The sequence below is a fragment of the Canis lupus genome, chromosome 28 (genome assembly GCF_003254725.2).
Source record: "Canis lupus dingo isolate Sandy chromosome 28, ASM325472v2, whole genome shotgun sequence".
In the NCBI taxonomy this organism is placed as follows: domain Eukaryota; kingdom Metazoa; phylum Chordata; class Mammalia; order Carnivora; family Canidae; genus Canis; species Canis lupus.
In genome coordinates this window covers 14,040,747-14,056,119 of record NC_064270.1, presented here as the reverse complement: position 1 = coordinate 14,056,119, position 15,373 = coordinate 14,040,747, and the positions used below count along the sequence as shown (strand labels likewise).

The 15,373-nt window shown below is 52.6% G+C and overlaps 1 long non-coding RNA gene across 1 annotated transcript; it reads right to left on the bottom strand.

Moving 5' to 3' along the window:
• Positions 1 to 11,003: 11,003 nt before the first annotated feature.
• On the bottom strand, positions 11,004 to 12,609 carry LOC112672590 (uncharacterized). The gene is made up of 3 exons (XR_004810358.2): positions 12,478 to 12,609; positions 11,632 to 11,784; positions 11,004 to 11,323 (listed from the first exon to the last, which is right to left on the bottom strand). It is a non-coding gene; the product is annotated as an uncharacterized LOC112672590 (long non-coding RNA).
• Positions 12,610 to 15,373: the final 2,764 nt, after the last annotated feature.

Genomic DNA, 15,373 nt, shown 5'->3' with positions numbered 1-15,373 from the left:
TAAGAAAACAAAACAAATGAGCAAAGGGACAAAAAAGAGAGAGACAAAGAGAGACAAATCAAGAAATAGACGCTTAACTCTAGAGAACACACTGATGGTTACCAGAGGGGAGACAGATGGGGAGGATGGATGAAACAGGTGACAGAGATGAAGGAGGGCACTTGTGGTGATGAGCACTGGGTGATATATGGAGTTGTTGAATCGCTGTATTGTACACCTGAAACTAATATAATGCTGTATGTTAACTATACTACAATTAAAATAAAAACTTAATTAAAAAATGTATCACAGAAATTAGAGCTGAAAAATACCTTAATTTTTTCATTTAACAGATGAGGATCTGAATCTTGGAGAGGTAAGGTGACTCTCACCACAGTCATGGAGCTAACATTGGCTTTGTTGCTACGGCTGGAAATGCTCCTCTGTGAGGCCTGGCTTTCCCTGCCAGGCTTCCAACTTCCAGTTGCTAATGGCTGCCTAGGCCCCCCCCCCCGAAACAGACTTCCTATCTCCTTTTTCTTCCTTTTTAAGGTTGGCTCTATGTCAATGTGGAGATTGAACTCACGAATCTGAGATCAAGAGTCACGTGCTCTACTGATTGAGCCAGCCAGGCGCCCCAGGCTTTCTATCTTTAAAAGGTCCATTCTCTTTGGAACCCCACCTCCAGCGGGCTTCTTACATAGGGAGAAGGAGAGAACAGACTCTGAATCACAACAAATGATTGAGCTTTACATGGCTCTGTTTCTAGTACCTTCAACCCCTCCATTTCCCTGGATCCTTTCTGATGGCTTACTGGCAGATGATCCCAGAAGAATGACTTTCTAGAATCCCACCTTGAAGTGACTAGAAGATTGAGAGGCATCCTTCGTACTGTGGAGAGTCACTTTCTGGCCTTTCTTTTTTTTTTTCTGATGTCAATTTCCTAATTTAAAAGGTACGGTGGGGGGCATCTGGGCGGCCCAGTGGTTGAGCATCTGCCTTTGGCTCAGGTTGTGATCCTGAGATCCCAGGATCGAGTCCTGCATCAGGCTCCTCAGAGGGAGCCTGCTTCTCCCTCTGCCTATGTCTCTGCCTCTCTCTGTGTGTCGTTCATGAATAAATAAATAAAATATTAAAAAAAAAGGCAGGGTGGAACCAGTCCTGCTTCATGAATGGTGTCCCCTGTACCCTGGGCATGCAATGCCCAAGTGAACACAGGTGTATGCACACACACATACTCATGTTCTCATTGACAACCTATTCAAGGAATCCTAGACTGGGAGTGAGATGGGAATCTCAGAGTCCATTTGTAAAATGAGTCACAAGGAAGGGAATATAATCCCAGGAACAGATTTTGGGGGGCGGAGAGTGAGGACATAAGTTCCCATTGCTCTCCTACAGCAGAAGTGAGAAGGCAAAGTTAATTAGGGCAAGTGGGAGTGGCCTGGCTCCCTGATAGCTGGGAAGGGTCTCCCTCCCCGATGGCTGTCAGGGTGAATGTAATCCATAAGAGAGAAAGAAGATGCTGATGGAGGTCAGGCAGGCAGTCCTGTTACCCAAGAATACCCCCATCCTCCAGCTGGACTAGAGCTCCCAGATGCCAGCTAGGAGTGCCTGAGATGTGTTTGGGGCAGCTGGAGGGATGGCCATGATCTACCCAGCATCTGTCCTGTTCCTGTAGGCTGATGATGTAACAGTATAACAATGTGGCAGAAGACGAGGGGGCTTTGGAATCTGGGGGAGTACTGGTCCAGTGTTCAGTGATGTGGCTAGAATAAAGCAGCTGCTGTCTCTGAGCTCAGAAGGAGCCCCTGACCCTTCAGTGAGCATTCTGAGTCTGGTTACCCACCTTAATACCAGTCCTGCAGTCATGGGATGGCTCACGAGGAGACCTCCTTCCAAGAAAAAAAGCTGTCAACTACATGGACTCTAATGAGATATCGGACAAGGAAGGCACATAAAAGATCCTGCCCGTGACTAAAATGGAGGCCCCTCTCTGAAGACAGGGGCATTCAAACCCGGGAGGATTCTTTATCCTAGGCTTCCAAACACCTACTCCCTCCTTCCCACACCCAAATCCTACTTCCCTGGTCATCAGGTACCCTACATTTGCCCATATGCCTTTAATTTAGGCCACCCACAAAGAGGTCCCTCGTGCGGACCCTCTTCATACCTTGTCCCTGGCCTCTCCCAAAGGCCTTACTTGATCCTTGATGACCATCACTGGAGCCCTCAGAGTTTCACCAGGATTCACTGCAACACCTTGGATGTGAACCTGCCTATAGATTTGGTGGCCACAATGATCTAACTGTTCTCTGGAGGATCTCTGCTAACCAGGCCCAGGACAGAGACACTGAAGGTTTGGTAGGGTCCTCATCTCCCCCAGCAGACCAACTTCCCTTCTGCTTCTTCCTCTAGCTTCCCTGGATGATCTGGTCCAGCTCCCACTTCCTCACCTTTCCCTTTCCTTGTCCCTAACCTGAAAGCCCAGGTCATCATTCTCCCAACTGTCCCTGAAAAGCAGCAGTCATGTCTAACTTACTCCTGTGCCCAAAACACAAACCCTCACAAGTTAAGGTTCAATAAATATTTATCCAATCGGTCCTCAAACTTCACCAGTCTATTTCTTTCTTTTCTCAGTGTACAGTCTCATGCTTTTTTATTCCCAAGGTAGCTTTTGAGATGCCGTTCAGAGGCATTGACCTCTTTTAGTCCCAGATGATGAGGGGGAAATGCACTGACGTCCAGGTCTGGGACCCAGAGCTGAGCACATGGAACGCCTGCCTCCCCTGAGCCTCCAGGCCCCAGGCGGGATTGTCTCGCCTCACTCATCCTTGGTGCCAAGGCCTCCTCGGCTGTATTTATATACACTAAAGCCTCTGCCCGAATAAAACATCCATGTAAAATCCAATTTCCTCAGAATCTCTTTTGGAGTCTGGGCCTGAGATGGAGTAGGTAACCCTGGCAGTAACCGCCTGAACCACTCCTGCTGGCTGCAAAGGTGAGGCCCATTTTTCAATTATCTATCTGCTGTGACAGCAGCGGTCCAGCCACCCAGCCAAGGAAAGGGGAGGGGGGAGGCAGAGCTGAGGAGGGAGCAAGAGGGCAAGGGCACCGTGGGGGAGAAGGAGAGGGAGAAACCTAGAGACAGAGGCACCCAGGAGAGACCCTTGCACGCGGCACCCAGTAGGTGCTCATGGTGGAAAATGAGTGACTGGAAGAGTAAATGGGGAGGGTGGGGGTGAGGCGAGCAGAGGGGGAGAGCTGGAGAGACACGGAGTGGGTGGAGAGGGGGGGGGAGGGGAGGCGAGCGTGGATGGAGCCAACAAGAGGCTCCTGTGTCAATCCGTGGAAACGGGAGGCAGAGTGATGCGGTCACAGCTCCTGCCATCAATATCCTCTAATATAAATGTCAGTGATGCTATTTTCCGCGCAGTCATTTCGCACACTGCTGATTACATTAACGTATAATGGAGGGGCGCCGGCTCCACTGCTTTCTCCCCTAACCCTCCCCCCGGTGATGTGTCAATAGCCGCCTCCATGAACAAGTCAATTTTCTGCAGGCTTGGCAGCGGAATAAATCTGCCCGGCTATGGGGAGAGCTGGAGATATTTATATACCCGGCTCCTGCCCTGCGTGTGCGCGCGTGCGTGTGCGCGGCGGGCGCGGGCGCGGGCGCGGGCGCGGGCGGGCGGGCGGCTGGGGGAGGGGGGCGCGCCGCCGAGCTGAATGATTTCCAGCCCGGACTCAATAAGAGCAGAATTTAGAGCGGTCCCTGAGCTGGGCTCCCAGAAACAGCCTTACACGTTTATTTTCCTTAGCTGAACAGGAAAGGCGAGAATTATGTGTGGATTTATAGGACAGGCGCAGCTCAACCCAAATGCTCCCGCTCCGGGAGGGGGGCGGGGAGCGCGGGGGCGGGGGTGCGGAGGGAGGGAGGCGGCGGCCGAGGGCGGGCCGCTGGGACCCCGACTCGCGCCGGTGCTGGTAGGGGCGCAGCCCCCCTCGCCGGTCGCTTTAATTACATTTGTTCTTGTCCTTCGCGAGGGCGAGACTTCTGCACGGCCCGCGTGGGGGTGGGAGGTGGGGGGAGGCGCAGGCCCGGACTGCCTGGAGATGGGGGGGCCGCCGGGAATGGGGACATGGGGAGACTGGGAAGGGGGGCTGCCAGCTCCGGCTCAGAAGCGGATCAATAGTACGAGATCTAATGGGCTAACTGCCAGGCGGGCGCATCGAGGCGCTGCCCCGCGGGGGCCGGAGGGGGTGGGCTGAGGACGAGAGAAAGGAAGGGGGGTAGGAGAGGGAGTGAGGACAGGGGAGAGGGAAGGGCAGAGAGAGGGAGAGATGCGGGGAGGTGGAGGAGGAGAGAAAAAACGGAGAAAGGGACTGAGCGACAGCGGAGGGGAAAGGACAGGATGGGACAGTCTTCGAGGGGCCTCTATTCAACACCCTTCCCTCCCTGCTCCCCCCCCCCCCCCCCCCCGCAGTCCCCAACGCTGGGAAGGAGGAACCGTCCCGGAGCGACCAGACTCCGCAGCCGCCCGCCCCTGTGGCCTCAACTCTGCTATTGAGCCGCCAGGGGGCGGCGCGACCCTGTGCAGTCCCCGCGGATCTACGCGCCTCCAAGCTGGGGCTCCAGTGACCTGTCTTCTCCGATACCTGGCCCCTGCGCGGTGCCCTCTGCCCTCTCTCGAGACCTTCCCGTGTGACAGAAGTGGGGGTAGAGCATCTCGTCACCCACCCCCGCCCCAAATAGAGGCAACCTTCTGGCTTTCATAGTGTTGAGCATAGATGGCACCCTGGCACCTTGGGACCCTGGACCGGGAGGTGCCCCAGGGGCTGGATGGTCAGACCTGGGGTCTGGCCAGTGTCCTCCAAAGATACCCAAGGCTGTAACCGACGCGGCTTCAGAAGGGGCATGAGATTTGGGTCTTTGCATCCTGGTGGCGGGGCACCAGAGTCTCCGGGACAGTTCTAGCATCCTGGGTCCTTCGTGTGCTTTGCAGCGCTAACCGCTAACGAGGCCAACCAAGGTCGCTGGCGGGACAGGGGTGGGGGGTGGGGGTGGAATCAGTGCCCAGTTTTAACTCTTTCCTGGCCATTGTCTGACCCCCAATCTCTTGCACACAGATCCTTTTCTCAGCTCCTGCTTGTCCTTTCCCAAACTGAATGAGAAAATAAAATATAACCCATCACCCCTACCAGCAAATTCTGCCACCAAGTGAAGGGGAGATTGGTGGTATCAGTTCAATGGTTCTCAAATGGGGGGTCGGGTGTGGGGTGTGGTGCATATCAGAATTACTTGAGGAAGCTTTTCAACATAAGCTGTCTGCCCACATTCGTTCATATTGTTAAGAAGTATGTATGGACTGTCAGGGGTTCCTGGAAATATGCATTTTGTCAAAGCACCCCCAGGTAATTCTGATATACTCCTACATGGGCACAGCCTGAAGAAAGGTATTACTACAGCACATTTTTTCATGTTGGGTGTGGTAGCTCAGCCTGGGCTATTTGCCCTTGTGGATGGATGTGTCTGTTCATGTATCACTAAGTGTATGTCCTTGGGTACCTGTGTCTTTGAGTAAGCATTGTTTTTGTGCATCTGTGTGTCCTCGGAATGTAGATGTCACACTCGTTGTCCTATGTGTCTTTGGTGTTATCAACATTTATTGAGAGCACCTATTGTGTGCACGTTGTTGTACATGCCTGTCCAGATGACAGCGAGTGCGGGTCCCCGTGGTGTGTTTGTGTCGTGTTGAGCACATCTCTGTGGGCTCCATTGTTGGGCACAGCCATTGTCTCCATGTCACTGGGAGGCGAGAGCTCATGACACAAATGGAACGAAGCTGATCTGCCCCAGAAGCAAAGGCAGCAATGACCTTCTTTTTCCAATTATATCCTGGTCAGAGGTGAGCGACCTCTTCCCACTGAGGCCGCTTCTTGTCATGCAAACTGAGCAGAAGGATGGAGATTAGAGGAATGCCATGGAGTCACGTGTGAAAACAATCAGCTATCAATGGGCCCGGATCAATGCCCCAGATTCCAGATGAGCCCAGGGCAAGCAGTCACTTTGGAGTTTTTCCCAAGGAAGAGAAAACACGGTATACACCGTTTGCAGCCAACTGCCACACACATGTCCAACACCAGGAGAGACCCACATGCGCTTTTACAGCCTGGGGACCAAGTAGGAAGTGGGTTGGGAAGAGCTGAGCAAATGAATGGCCCACCACCCACTCTGAATTGGTGGGCAACTATTATTAGTAGTGGGCGGTTATTTTGTTTTTGCTAAAGATGCAACCTTTATTCAGTAGCCGGTAGCGGGAAGTGTAAAAGCTTGTGTTGAGTGTTTTCTATTTTAAGTCTGGAGAGTTAGGATTCTAAGTGGGTCACAGGAGGCAGTGTGGGGATTTGGAGGAAACTCTCACGTCAGGAACAGAGCAACAGAGGGCTAGTGCTGAAGGGGTGGCCAAAGAAAGTCTTTGGTCAGCTGTGGGCAGAGGGCAGGTGTGCGGCCAAGGAGCTCCTGGGTCTAGAGCATCTGTGCTCAGGACAACTCGAAACCATATGGAGGGGTGAGGAAGCAAAGCTTCTGAAAGGCAGGGCCAGCTCTAACCACAAATACGCTCCAGGATAACAGGCAGAGCAAAGAACTAAGCTGGGGAAGCCAGGACCTCTGAAGAGCAAGATCATGAGGGGCCCACTTGAAGGTCAACTGTCTTTGGGGGGAGATAGAGGCAGGAATTCGGGGGGTCATAGGGACCAGCTGAGAAGCCAAGGCTGCGTTGGTAACTAAAAGGTCAGGGAGATCAATGAAAAGATGGGAAGAGTGTGGAAAGGCCTGAGGACCTCACCAGGTCTGGCTCTCATGTCAGCTGGACCTACCTTGATCCAGGAGTCAGCATAGCTGGATCTAGCATCGCAGCCAGGCAAGGTTGAGGCAAGGGGAAGCCGTCAAGTTGTCTATGCTCATGGGGTGTGACAGGCAGTCCTCCGTGGCCTTTAGTTATCTTAGAATTCCTTTGGTGCACATTTATGGATGTCCCACTCTGCCTTACCCTACAGGAATGAAATGATGAGCGAGAATACTCTTAGGGGGCCTACAGTCTAATGCAGAATAAAGAATTGGGAAGAGTTTGAAGACATTTATTTATTTATTTATTTATTTATTTATTTATTTTGAAGACTTTAAATTAACTCCCCCCCCCCCCCCCAGCAGCCCCTGTAGCACAGTGGTTTAGTGCCGCCAGCCTGCCTGCAGCCTGGGGTGTGATCCTGGAGACCTGGGATCCAGTCCCACGTTGGGCTTCCTGCATGGAGCCTGCTTCTCCCTCTGCCTGTGTCTCTGCCTCTCTCTCGCTCTCTCTGAATAAATAAATAAATCTTTAAAAAAAATAACTTCCTCCCTTCCTTTCTTTCATTTTGGAAAGAGCAGTGTTGCGCAAGGGCACAGCGCCTAGATTCAGATCCCAGCTGTGCCATGTACCAGCTTCAGCTTCTGAGCTCTCAGGTTCACTCCTCTATTGGTAGAAGAGGGGTACTCACCTTTTAGGATTGTTGTGCAAATTTTAGGCAAAGCCCTGAGAGCAATGCTTGAACTCAGGAACATAAGTGTTGGCTTTTCTAGTCTTTCCTTCAGTTTTCTAGTACAGTGCCTTTGGAAAAGTCCCATTCCTGTGTCAGTAGAATTAGAGTAAGAAGGGACAAACTAACATGGTAATCAGAAGACCCTGATAGGCTGGAGAGGGGTTTGGGGTGGGGGGTAGGGGTGGGGGGATGGGCAGGGACAGGGCCTGCTTGGAGACATGGCAATCCTGATGTGGGGCTCATGGGGTAGCTGAGATCAACTCTTTTTAGGTGGGGCTGTGGAGGCAGAGGGTAGAAGAAGGGGAGGATGGGCAGAGAGGGCCTCTGTGCAGAGTCCAGCCTACTTAGAGCAGTTGAGTGGTGCTAACTCTGCCCTTTTGCCTAGAAGGGCATCTCCTGCTGGAACTGCTTGCCCACAGCTGTCCAGAGGGGCTGCATGGGGGTACCTGCTGACTGCCGTGGTATAATCAGCAACCACCATTTTCTGGGCTAGGCCCATCACCCTGCTTCCTCCCCTCTCCTGCTGCTTGACCTCAGTGACAGCAGCCCCCTCTGCTGGCCTCAGCAGGGCAAGAACTGTGCCCTGCCTCTGCCCATCTCTCCTTCAGAAGGTTCCAAGTTTAGAGGAAATGTCACAGCAGACCCACTCTATAGCTGGGGAGACTGAGGGCCTAGAGGACCCTTGAACTGGGTCTATTTGCTTAATCAGATGCCAGTAATACCAGTAGAGCTGGGCACAGGTGGTTAATGGTAGGCTGTGAAAATAATTCCGGGTGAGTTTGGAGCACAATTCTGTCCCTTACCAACTGGCATGAATTTAGGCAAGTCATTTAATCTGTTTAGCCTCAGTTTCCTCCTTTGAAAAATGCAAACACCGAGAATACCGACTTTGTGGGCTTGTTGTGAGAATCAAATAAGGTAAGGTATTTCATAAAGTGTTTAGCACAGATCATTAAGTGATCAATCAGTTCTCCAGGAATTTGCTCAAGGAGGAACTTCCTGCTGTGATAGCACTGATGTCCTCCATGGGTCTTCACCCTTGACTATGGGCTTTGGGGGACATTACCATCCCAGGTTTGTTTGTTCAAATCCCAAAGCACCAAATGGCTGAGCAGCTGCCAAAAGCTGCTGCTTCATTATAGGATGGGGTGCGAAGGATGGAATGGGGGTGTCCTCGTACTGTGCAGGGGACAAAGGGTTAAGGGGGGGCTACCATGGGAGTGGGTCCCCCCCCCATTGATTATTCTCCTCTCCAGGTGTTTTCGTGGCTTTTTCCCCTCCCTTGGGGTTGGAGTGGGGGCTGCTGGGTCCACTTCGGGCTTAGTTATTGTTTTAATTTTGGTGTTGGCTCCCTGGTGCCCAGAGCAGATAATGAAAGAGGAAAAGAGAGGTCAGGGTGGTGCCCAGGCAGCAGATTTCTGCCCGTCAGACTGGGCCAGGGCGGGTGGGGAAGTGGGGGGGGGGTGTTAAGTTAATATCAATAAAGCAACTGGAGTCTCAGAAGTGAGGAGCTGCAGAGCCAAGCACAATGTCTTTGTGTTCTGGGAGCCTAAAGGGGCTGTTGGCCAGTCCACAATGAAATCTCTGAGTGGGGCTGGGCATGGTGGGGGGGGGGGCATGAGCACACTGGCTCAGCAGCTACAGCAAGGAGTGACAGAGGAAAAAGTGGAGAGCTGGGCAGAGAATGAGAGTCCAACTCTGTCTTATGCTCTGGCTTTCCTTTTCCCTTTGCCCCAGTCGATGTCTAATTACATGGGGCTAGGTTTGTAGGGAAGGGGTGCTATGTGGAGCTTTTGGAGAAGGAAGAAAACAGAGAAAGGAGTCAGGAAAGCATAGGGATTAAAATCAAAAGCTTTGCTGTCAGACAGACCTGAATTCCTGGCCAAGTTCTGCTTACTGGCTGTGTGACTTTGAGCAAGTTACTGAACCTTTCTGAGCCTCAGTTTCCCCTTTTGTAAAATGGCACTAATAGTGGTGCTAATCTTATAGGGTCATTGCCATTGTACGTAGAGAACTCAGCATAGGGCCCAGCATGCAGTGAGCACTCAATGCATGCCAGCTATTCTTATGAAGCCTGTTTTCCTCAGCTGTAAAATGGGGATATCAGTTGTAACTTCCCCATAGGGGTCTTATGGGGAACAAATTAGATAAAGCCTGTAAAGTGCTTAGCACAATGCCTGGTACATAAATAAGGCTTCAATACATGTTAGCTGTTGTTATTATATTATTTTTATCTTTATTATTCCCTGCTGTCTTGGAACTGGTGATTTAGTTGAGCAGACTGAGGCCAGGCCACTCCCTTAGCCATCTGAGGTATTTGGCTCCTCTCAGAAGGGCTTTTTGAAGCCCAGTCCCACTTGGAGAAGCCTCTGGTTTGTCTTTTATAGTCCAGGTGGTTAGACAGAAAGTCCTCAGGAACTGAGATGATTGCTGGCCTTGCAAAAGAATGGGACCCATATGACCACCTCTCACCCACCCCCACCCGCTGCCTGAGGAGGGAGAAACATGTCAGCAACATGGCTGTCCATGGGAGGGCCAAGAGGGCCTCACTCTGATCCCCCCCACCACCACCAGAGCTGAAGAGGTGTACGGAATGAAGGTGCTCACCTGTTTCCATTGGGAAGGCTCAGTGGACAGGATGGGCTGAGGGGATGAACGGAGTAGAGGACAGGATTTTACCCCATCCATGCCCTTCCAATTCCTTTCTCACTCTCAAGGCTGGAGGTGGAGGTGGGGTGGGGGCTGAGCAGATATAAAAAGGGTAGTTAATGTTTCCCACTTGACCTGTCTCTCCTAGCCCCCTACCCCACCCCAGCAGGGCAGGCGGGCTGAGGGGATGAATGGAGTAGAGGGCAGGATTTTCACATTAATGGCAGCATATGTCGTGTTTATTGACACCGCAGGGTCGGTGCTTGTGGGGTGTGTGTGGGGGCACCTAGGAGGCCACGAGCAGGAGGGAGCTAGGGGAAGAGGAGGCAGAGGGGAAGGCTGCTGGCGGGTGGGGAGGGGGAGAGAGGGGAGCCTGGGGCCTGGGGGGAGGGAGGCAGGAACAATATTGTAGCGTGAGCACACCAGGTGCTCGCTGTCAGCCCGAACAAAAAGGAAGAGTCAGCAACTCTGGGGGGGGGGGGGGGAGGAGGAGGCGGGAGCCACCGCCTGCTCCAGCCTCGCAGCCTCTCCCCATTAACCCCTGCTCTGCCACCCTAGCTAAAGAGGGGGGAGTATCTGGGAGCCCTCCCAGCCCCCTGCCCTTCACAGACACAGGTCTTCAGTCATCTGGGAGACGCCATAACCTCTCAACATCAGCAGGACTTCTTTACCTTCCTCAAAGCCTGAAGGAAAAAAAAGCCCCTCTCTGTTCCAGCTTTCCAAAGTTGGGGCGGGGGTTCTGAGGTTCTGGGAAGTTGGCAAACCCAAGTGTCAAGAGTCAATTACCTTGGGTTTCTGAAAGCAGCTGCAGGTGGTGGTGGTGGATGGGGTGGGGCTGTGCATAGACGATATTCAAAGAGGGGATGGTGGGCCCTCCATTGGAGGAATAGGATTGCAGAGGTCCCCACGATTCCCCTCTCCCTGCCCTGGCGGCAGATTTCTTTGCTTCCTGGATGTCTTCCTACGGTCACCGGCCTGGGGCAGAGGGAGCAGGAGGCGAAGGGGACTTGATGTGTCCTACAGAGATGGCTCTCTGTCAGCTGTGAAGGCTGGGTTTGCTGGCTCTTCAGTCCACAAAGCACCGGGCAGGGAGAGGCGGGGGGTGCTCATCCTGGAATATCCAGGGGTGAGGAGAGTAAATTGCAAAGTAGCCTCTCCACCCCTAGACCCCCATTCTGGAGCTGGCTCTTCATTTCCTGCCTGGGGAGCAGAGCTGCAGGTGTCTTTGGCCGTTACTGGCCTCCTCCCTCCCTCCTTTCCCCATCCTGCAGAGCACTGAAGGGAAGCCAGGTGCTCAGAGTCGCTGGGAATCAGCTTCCAGCATCCTAGCATCCTCATTGCTTTGGGGCCCTCCCCTAGGGTTGAGGGTGGTTGTGCAGGGGAGGGGGTAAAGGAGGAAGAGAGACCAGGAAAGACAACCTGTGAAGGGAGGAGGGGACACTGGGGCTTTCACTTCCACGGATGTAGCTTTACTTCCATTCCCTGAATGTTGGTCTCCTCTGGGGTCCATGTCTTGCTCACTCGGGATGAGTGTCCTAGATCCCCAGGTACAGGGGCAGGGAAGGAGGGACGCTAGAGGAGAAAGGTGTTCTCTCCATCTCCCCAGCCTTCAGCCCCACCTCTGTCCGGCCGCCCGGGCTCTCTGAACAGAGGTGCAGAGGCCCCTGTGGATGTCCCCTCCCGCGGCTGCACGCAGGGGCACGCCGGCCAGAAGCCCCCCCACCCCCACCCCCGACCCCGTGCTCTCGCAGATAGCCGGAGGCAGCCCTGGCACCTCGGCCTTCAGGGCAGCCTCGCCCGCGTGGACGTAAGAAGCCCCAGCGCAGCCCCAGCGGCTCCGCACCCCTCGCCGCTCTCACCCCGGGCCCTCCGCGGGCTGCAGGCCCGGTCCGCGCCCCCCTTCCCCGGCCCTCTCGCCGGGCTCCAGCTGCGCGCGGAGCGGTCCCGGCTCGGCTCCAGCTCCTCAATGGCCCTGCTCCCCCATTACCCTGATGTCGGCCCCTCTCCCCCTCGGCTTTATCGGCTCTCAGCCGGCTCCGCCAGGGTAATGAGGGCCCTCCTAATTACCATTGCAGAAACTCCACTTACATTAACAGCTCCATGCGAGGAGCAGCAACATCTGCTGTGCGCAGGCAGGCGCCCCTCCCCCGCCCCCGCTCCCCTTCCCTCGCCGCCGCCCCCTCTTTCCGGGTCCTCTCCCCCGACCCGCGACTCGATCCTCTCTGAGCCCCCCTTCCCCTTCATATCTCCTCCCCACCACCCTACCTGCTAAGCCTGTTCAACTTCAGCATCCCGGGATGAGAGAGAGAGATCCACGTAGAGACCGGGCCCTAGAGATACTGAGAGATGGAGACACGCAGCCCAAGTCAGAGTTCCAAGACACCGAAACTCAAGATCACAGAAATATAGCCAGGGAACCTGGGAACAGATAGAAAGTGGAAAGGGCAGAGAACGTGAAAGAGATGGGGTGTGGGGTGGGCAAGACTGCTTCTGTGGGGAGGGAGGGAGGGAGCAGAAGCTCTCATGTCCAGCGGTGTGCCAGGGTATGTGCATGGTGTGCATATGTGTGTATGGATGTGCAATGTATTATGCACGCTTATTAAGCATCAAATGTGTGAGTATCTATGTGCATGTCAGGGTATCTTTATGTGTATGTATGTACCTGTGTGCATAACAATACCTAGTATGCATTTGCATCCTGTAATTACATTTGTCTATATGTATTTTGGTGCTTGCATTTTGCAAGTGTGTATCTCTGTGTATATGCATACACTTGTCCGTCATCTATATAGTGCTGCATGTGTAGCATCTAGTGTGACTTGTGTACACATATGTTCTGTGTTCAAAGTCATGTGTGTGCCATATGTGGATTTGGGTGAGGATGCATATGTGCCTTTGGGTGTATTTGCATCTCCGCATGCATGCCTATGCATGTGTGTATCATCTGTGTAATTATTTGATGACAGGGGGAGCATGTGTGTGTTCCTGCTCCATGGGGGATGACAGGCAGTTGGGAAGACGCTGAGCCCATTTTATCTGAGGTTAACAGGGGTCACACTTCACTCCTGGAAGTCCCCCCCCTCCCCCCCAACCCCATACAATTAAGCCTCAGTGTGGTGGAAAGACAGCCAGCAGACATTAAGAAAGGTCAACAATATTATCAGCTTCTAATCCAATTAGTTACTGTTTATTTGGAAATCCAGCTCCAGGTCAGCTTCTAAGAAGGAGGCCTGGGAGAAAGGAGGGCAAAGAATGGGGACAGGCTGAAAGAAACTGTGGAAGAAGGCCAGGGCTGCGGCCCCAGGGTTGGGGCCAGGGTGTAGGGGAATCCCCCAAACATCACCCAGTAAGGCACATCCCACTGGCTACTTCAAAGCAGGTCGCTCTGGGGAAGGTTCTGTTCTTCACAGGGGGGTGCTGAGATCTGGGGTTTCATCTCCAGAGGTTGGGGTGTAAAAGAAGAGGGGTTTTCTCCCTCCCTTGAGAGACTTCCTGCCTCTTTCCAGTCGTGGGATCCCAAAGAGGTGGATTGGGAGCTGGACAGTCAGCCTCGGGACTGCGGCCAGGTTCCCCCTGGATGGGAGTCAGAGGAGGAGATGTTGGTAAATGCGCTATTAGCTCCTGCAGCCACTCCATTAATCCTGCCCTCTATTTTATTTCCTCTTTTCTCTCCCACATCCTTTCCTGAGCCCTAGCAGGACCTCTCCTCCCTCCCACCCCAGGACGTGCAGGGGCATTAGCTTAACCCATAGGGTCCCCAGGGCTCCCCTCTTGATTATAAACAGTGGAAGGGACCAGAATGTGGCCTCCTGCCTTGGGCAAAGAGCAACCCAGTGGGGCAAGAGGGAAATGAAGTGGTCTTTGCCCTGCTCTGCCCCCTCTTGGACCACTCAGGGATGGATAATATCCTGGGGCACCCTGGATATCACAGGGGCTAACAGAAAGAAGAGGGTTGGCTGCTGGGTTCTCAGGCTAGATCATAGGGTCTCCCTAGCTCAGCAGTCAGGGGCAGGCAGGGCTGATGCTATGGACTCAGACCCTAGCTGTGGACAAATCAGGGTAACAGAAACAGCTATGCTCCTTCAGGAGCCAAGCCTGGGATCACTTTTGCTTGTTTCTTGAGGATAAATGTCCATAGGCCTAAGCCCAGGAATTAGACTGCTTGTTCTTCTTGGCACAGTCCCTTCCTCTCAATATGCATGATTTGTTTTCTTCTCACTGCCCGTTCCAGGCACATATTTACAAACACATACATATAAACACATGCATGCACAATACATGCACTCACCCACTCACCAACCTGCCTCTGAGACTCCATGCCAAAGATGGGCAGAGTATGAAGACATTGGCAGTATTGGCAGTGGTCCTTATCTAAGCATTTGCAATGGATCTTCACACTTTGCAGAAGACTTCTCTGGAACATGTCTCCCCAATCCACCCCACCCCAAAAGATAACAACAATGATGATAATCTTTTAATAGTAATGATATTGGTATATATCTTTACCCTAGCAGTTCTCATCCTTAGCTCAGCCTTGGAGTCACCTTAAAAACTCTTTTAAAAAATATATGCACCCAGGGACACCTGGCTGGCTCAGTCAGTGAAGCTTGCAATTCTTGATCTTGGGGTTGTGAGTTTGAGCCCCATGTTGAGTGTAGAGATTACTTAAAAATAAAATCTTAACAAGAAAAATGTATGTACCCAGGCCCCACCCTGAATCAAGCCAATTTTTATCTTCAGGGTTGAGCCTCTGGAGTCCATATATTTTATAAAGTTCCATAAATGATGGCTATGGTTAAAACATTCTATCAGTTTAAAAAATGACAATTTACAAATGACAAAGCACTGCCTCTCATCTCTCATTAGCCAAGGCAGTATTATTATCTCCATTTTATAATGAAGAAACTGAGGCCCAAGTTGATTAACTGAGGCTGGATGGGGCACCTGGTTGGCTCAGTCCATTAAGCATCTGCCTTCAGCTCAAGTCATGATCCCAGGGTTCTGGGATCTAGCCCCACATTGGGCTCCCTGCTTGGTGGGGAGCCTGCTTCTCCTTCTCCCTCTGCAGCTTCCCTGGATTGCTCTCTCTCTCTCTCTCTCTCTCAAATAAATGAATAAAATCTTTTTCTAAAGTAGTAGGTTAACCTACTTTCTATTCTTT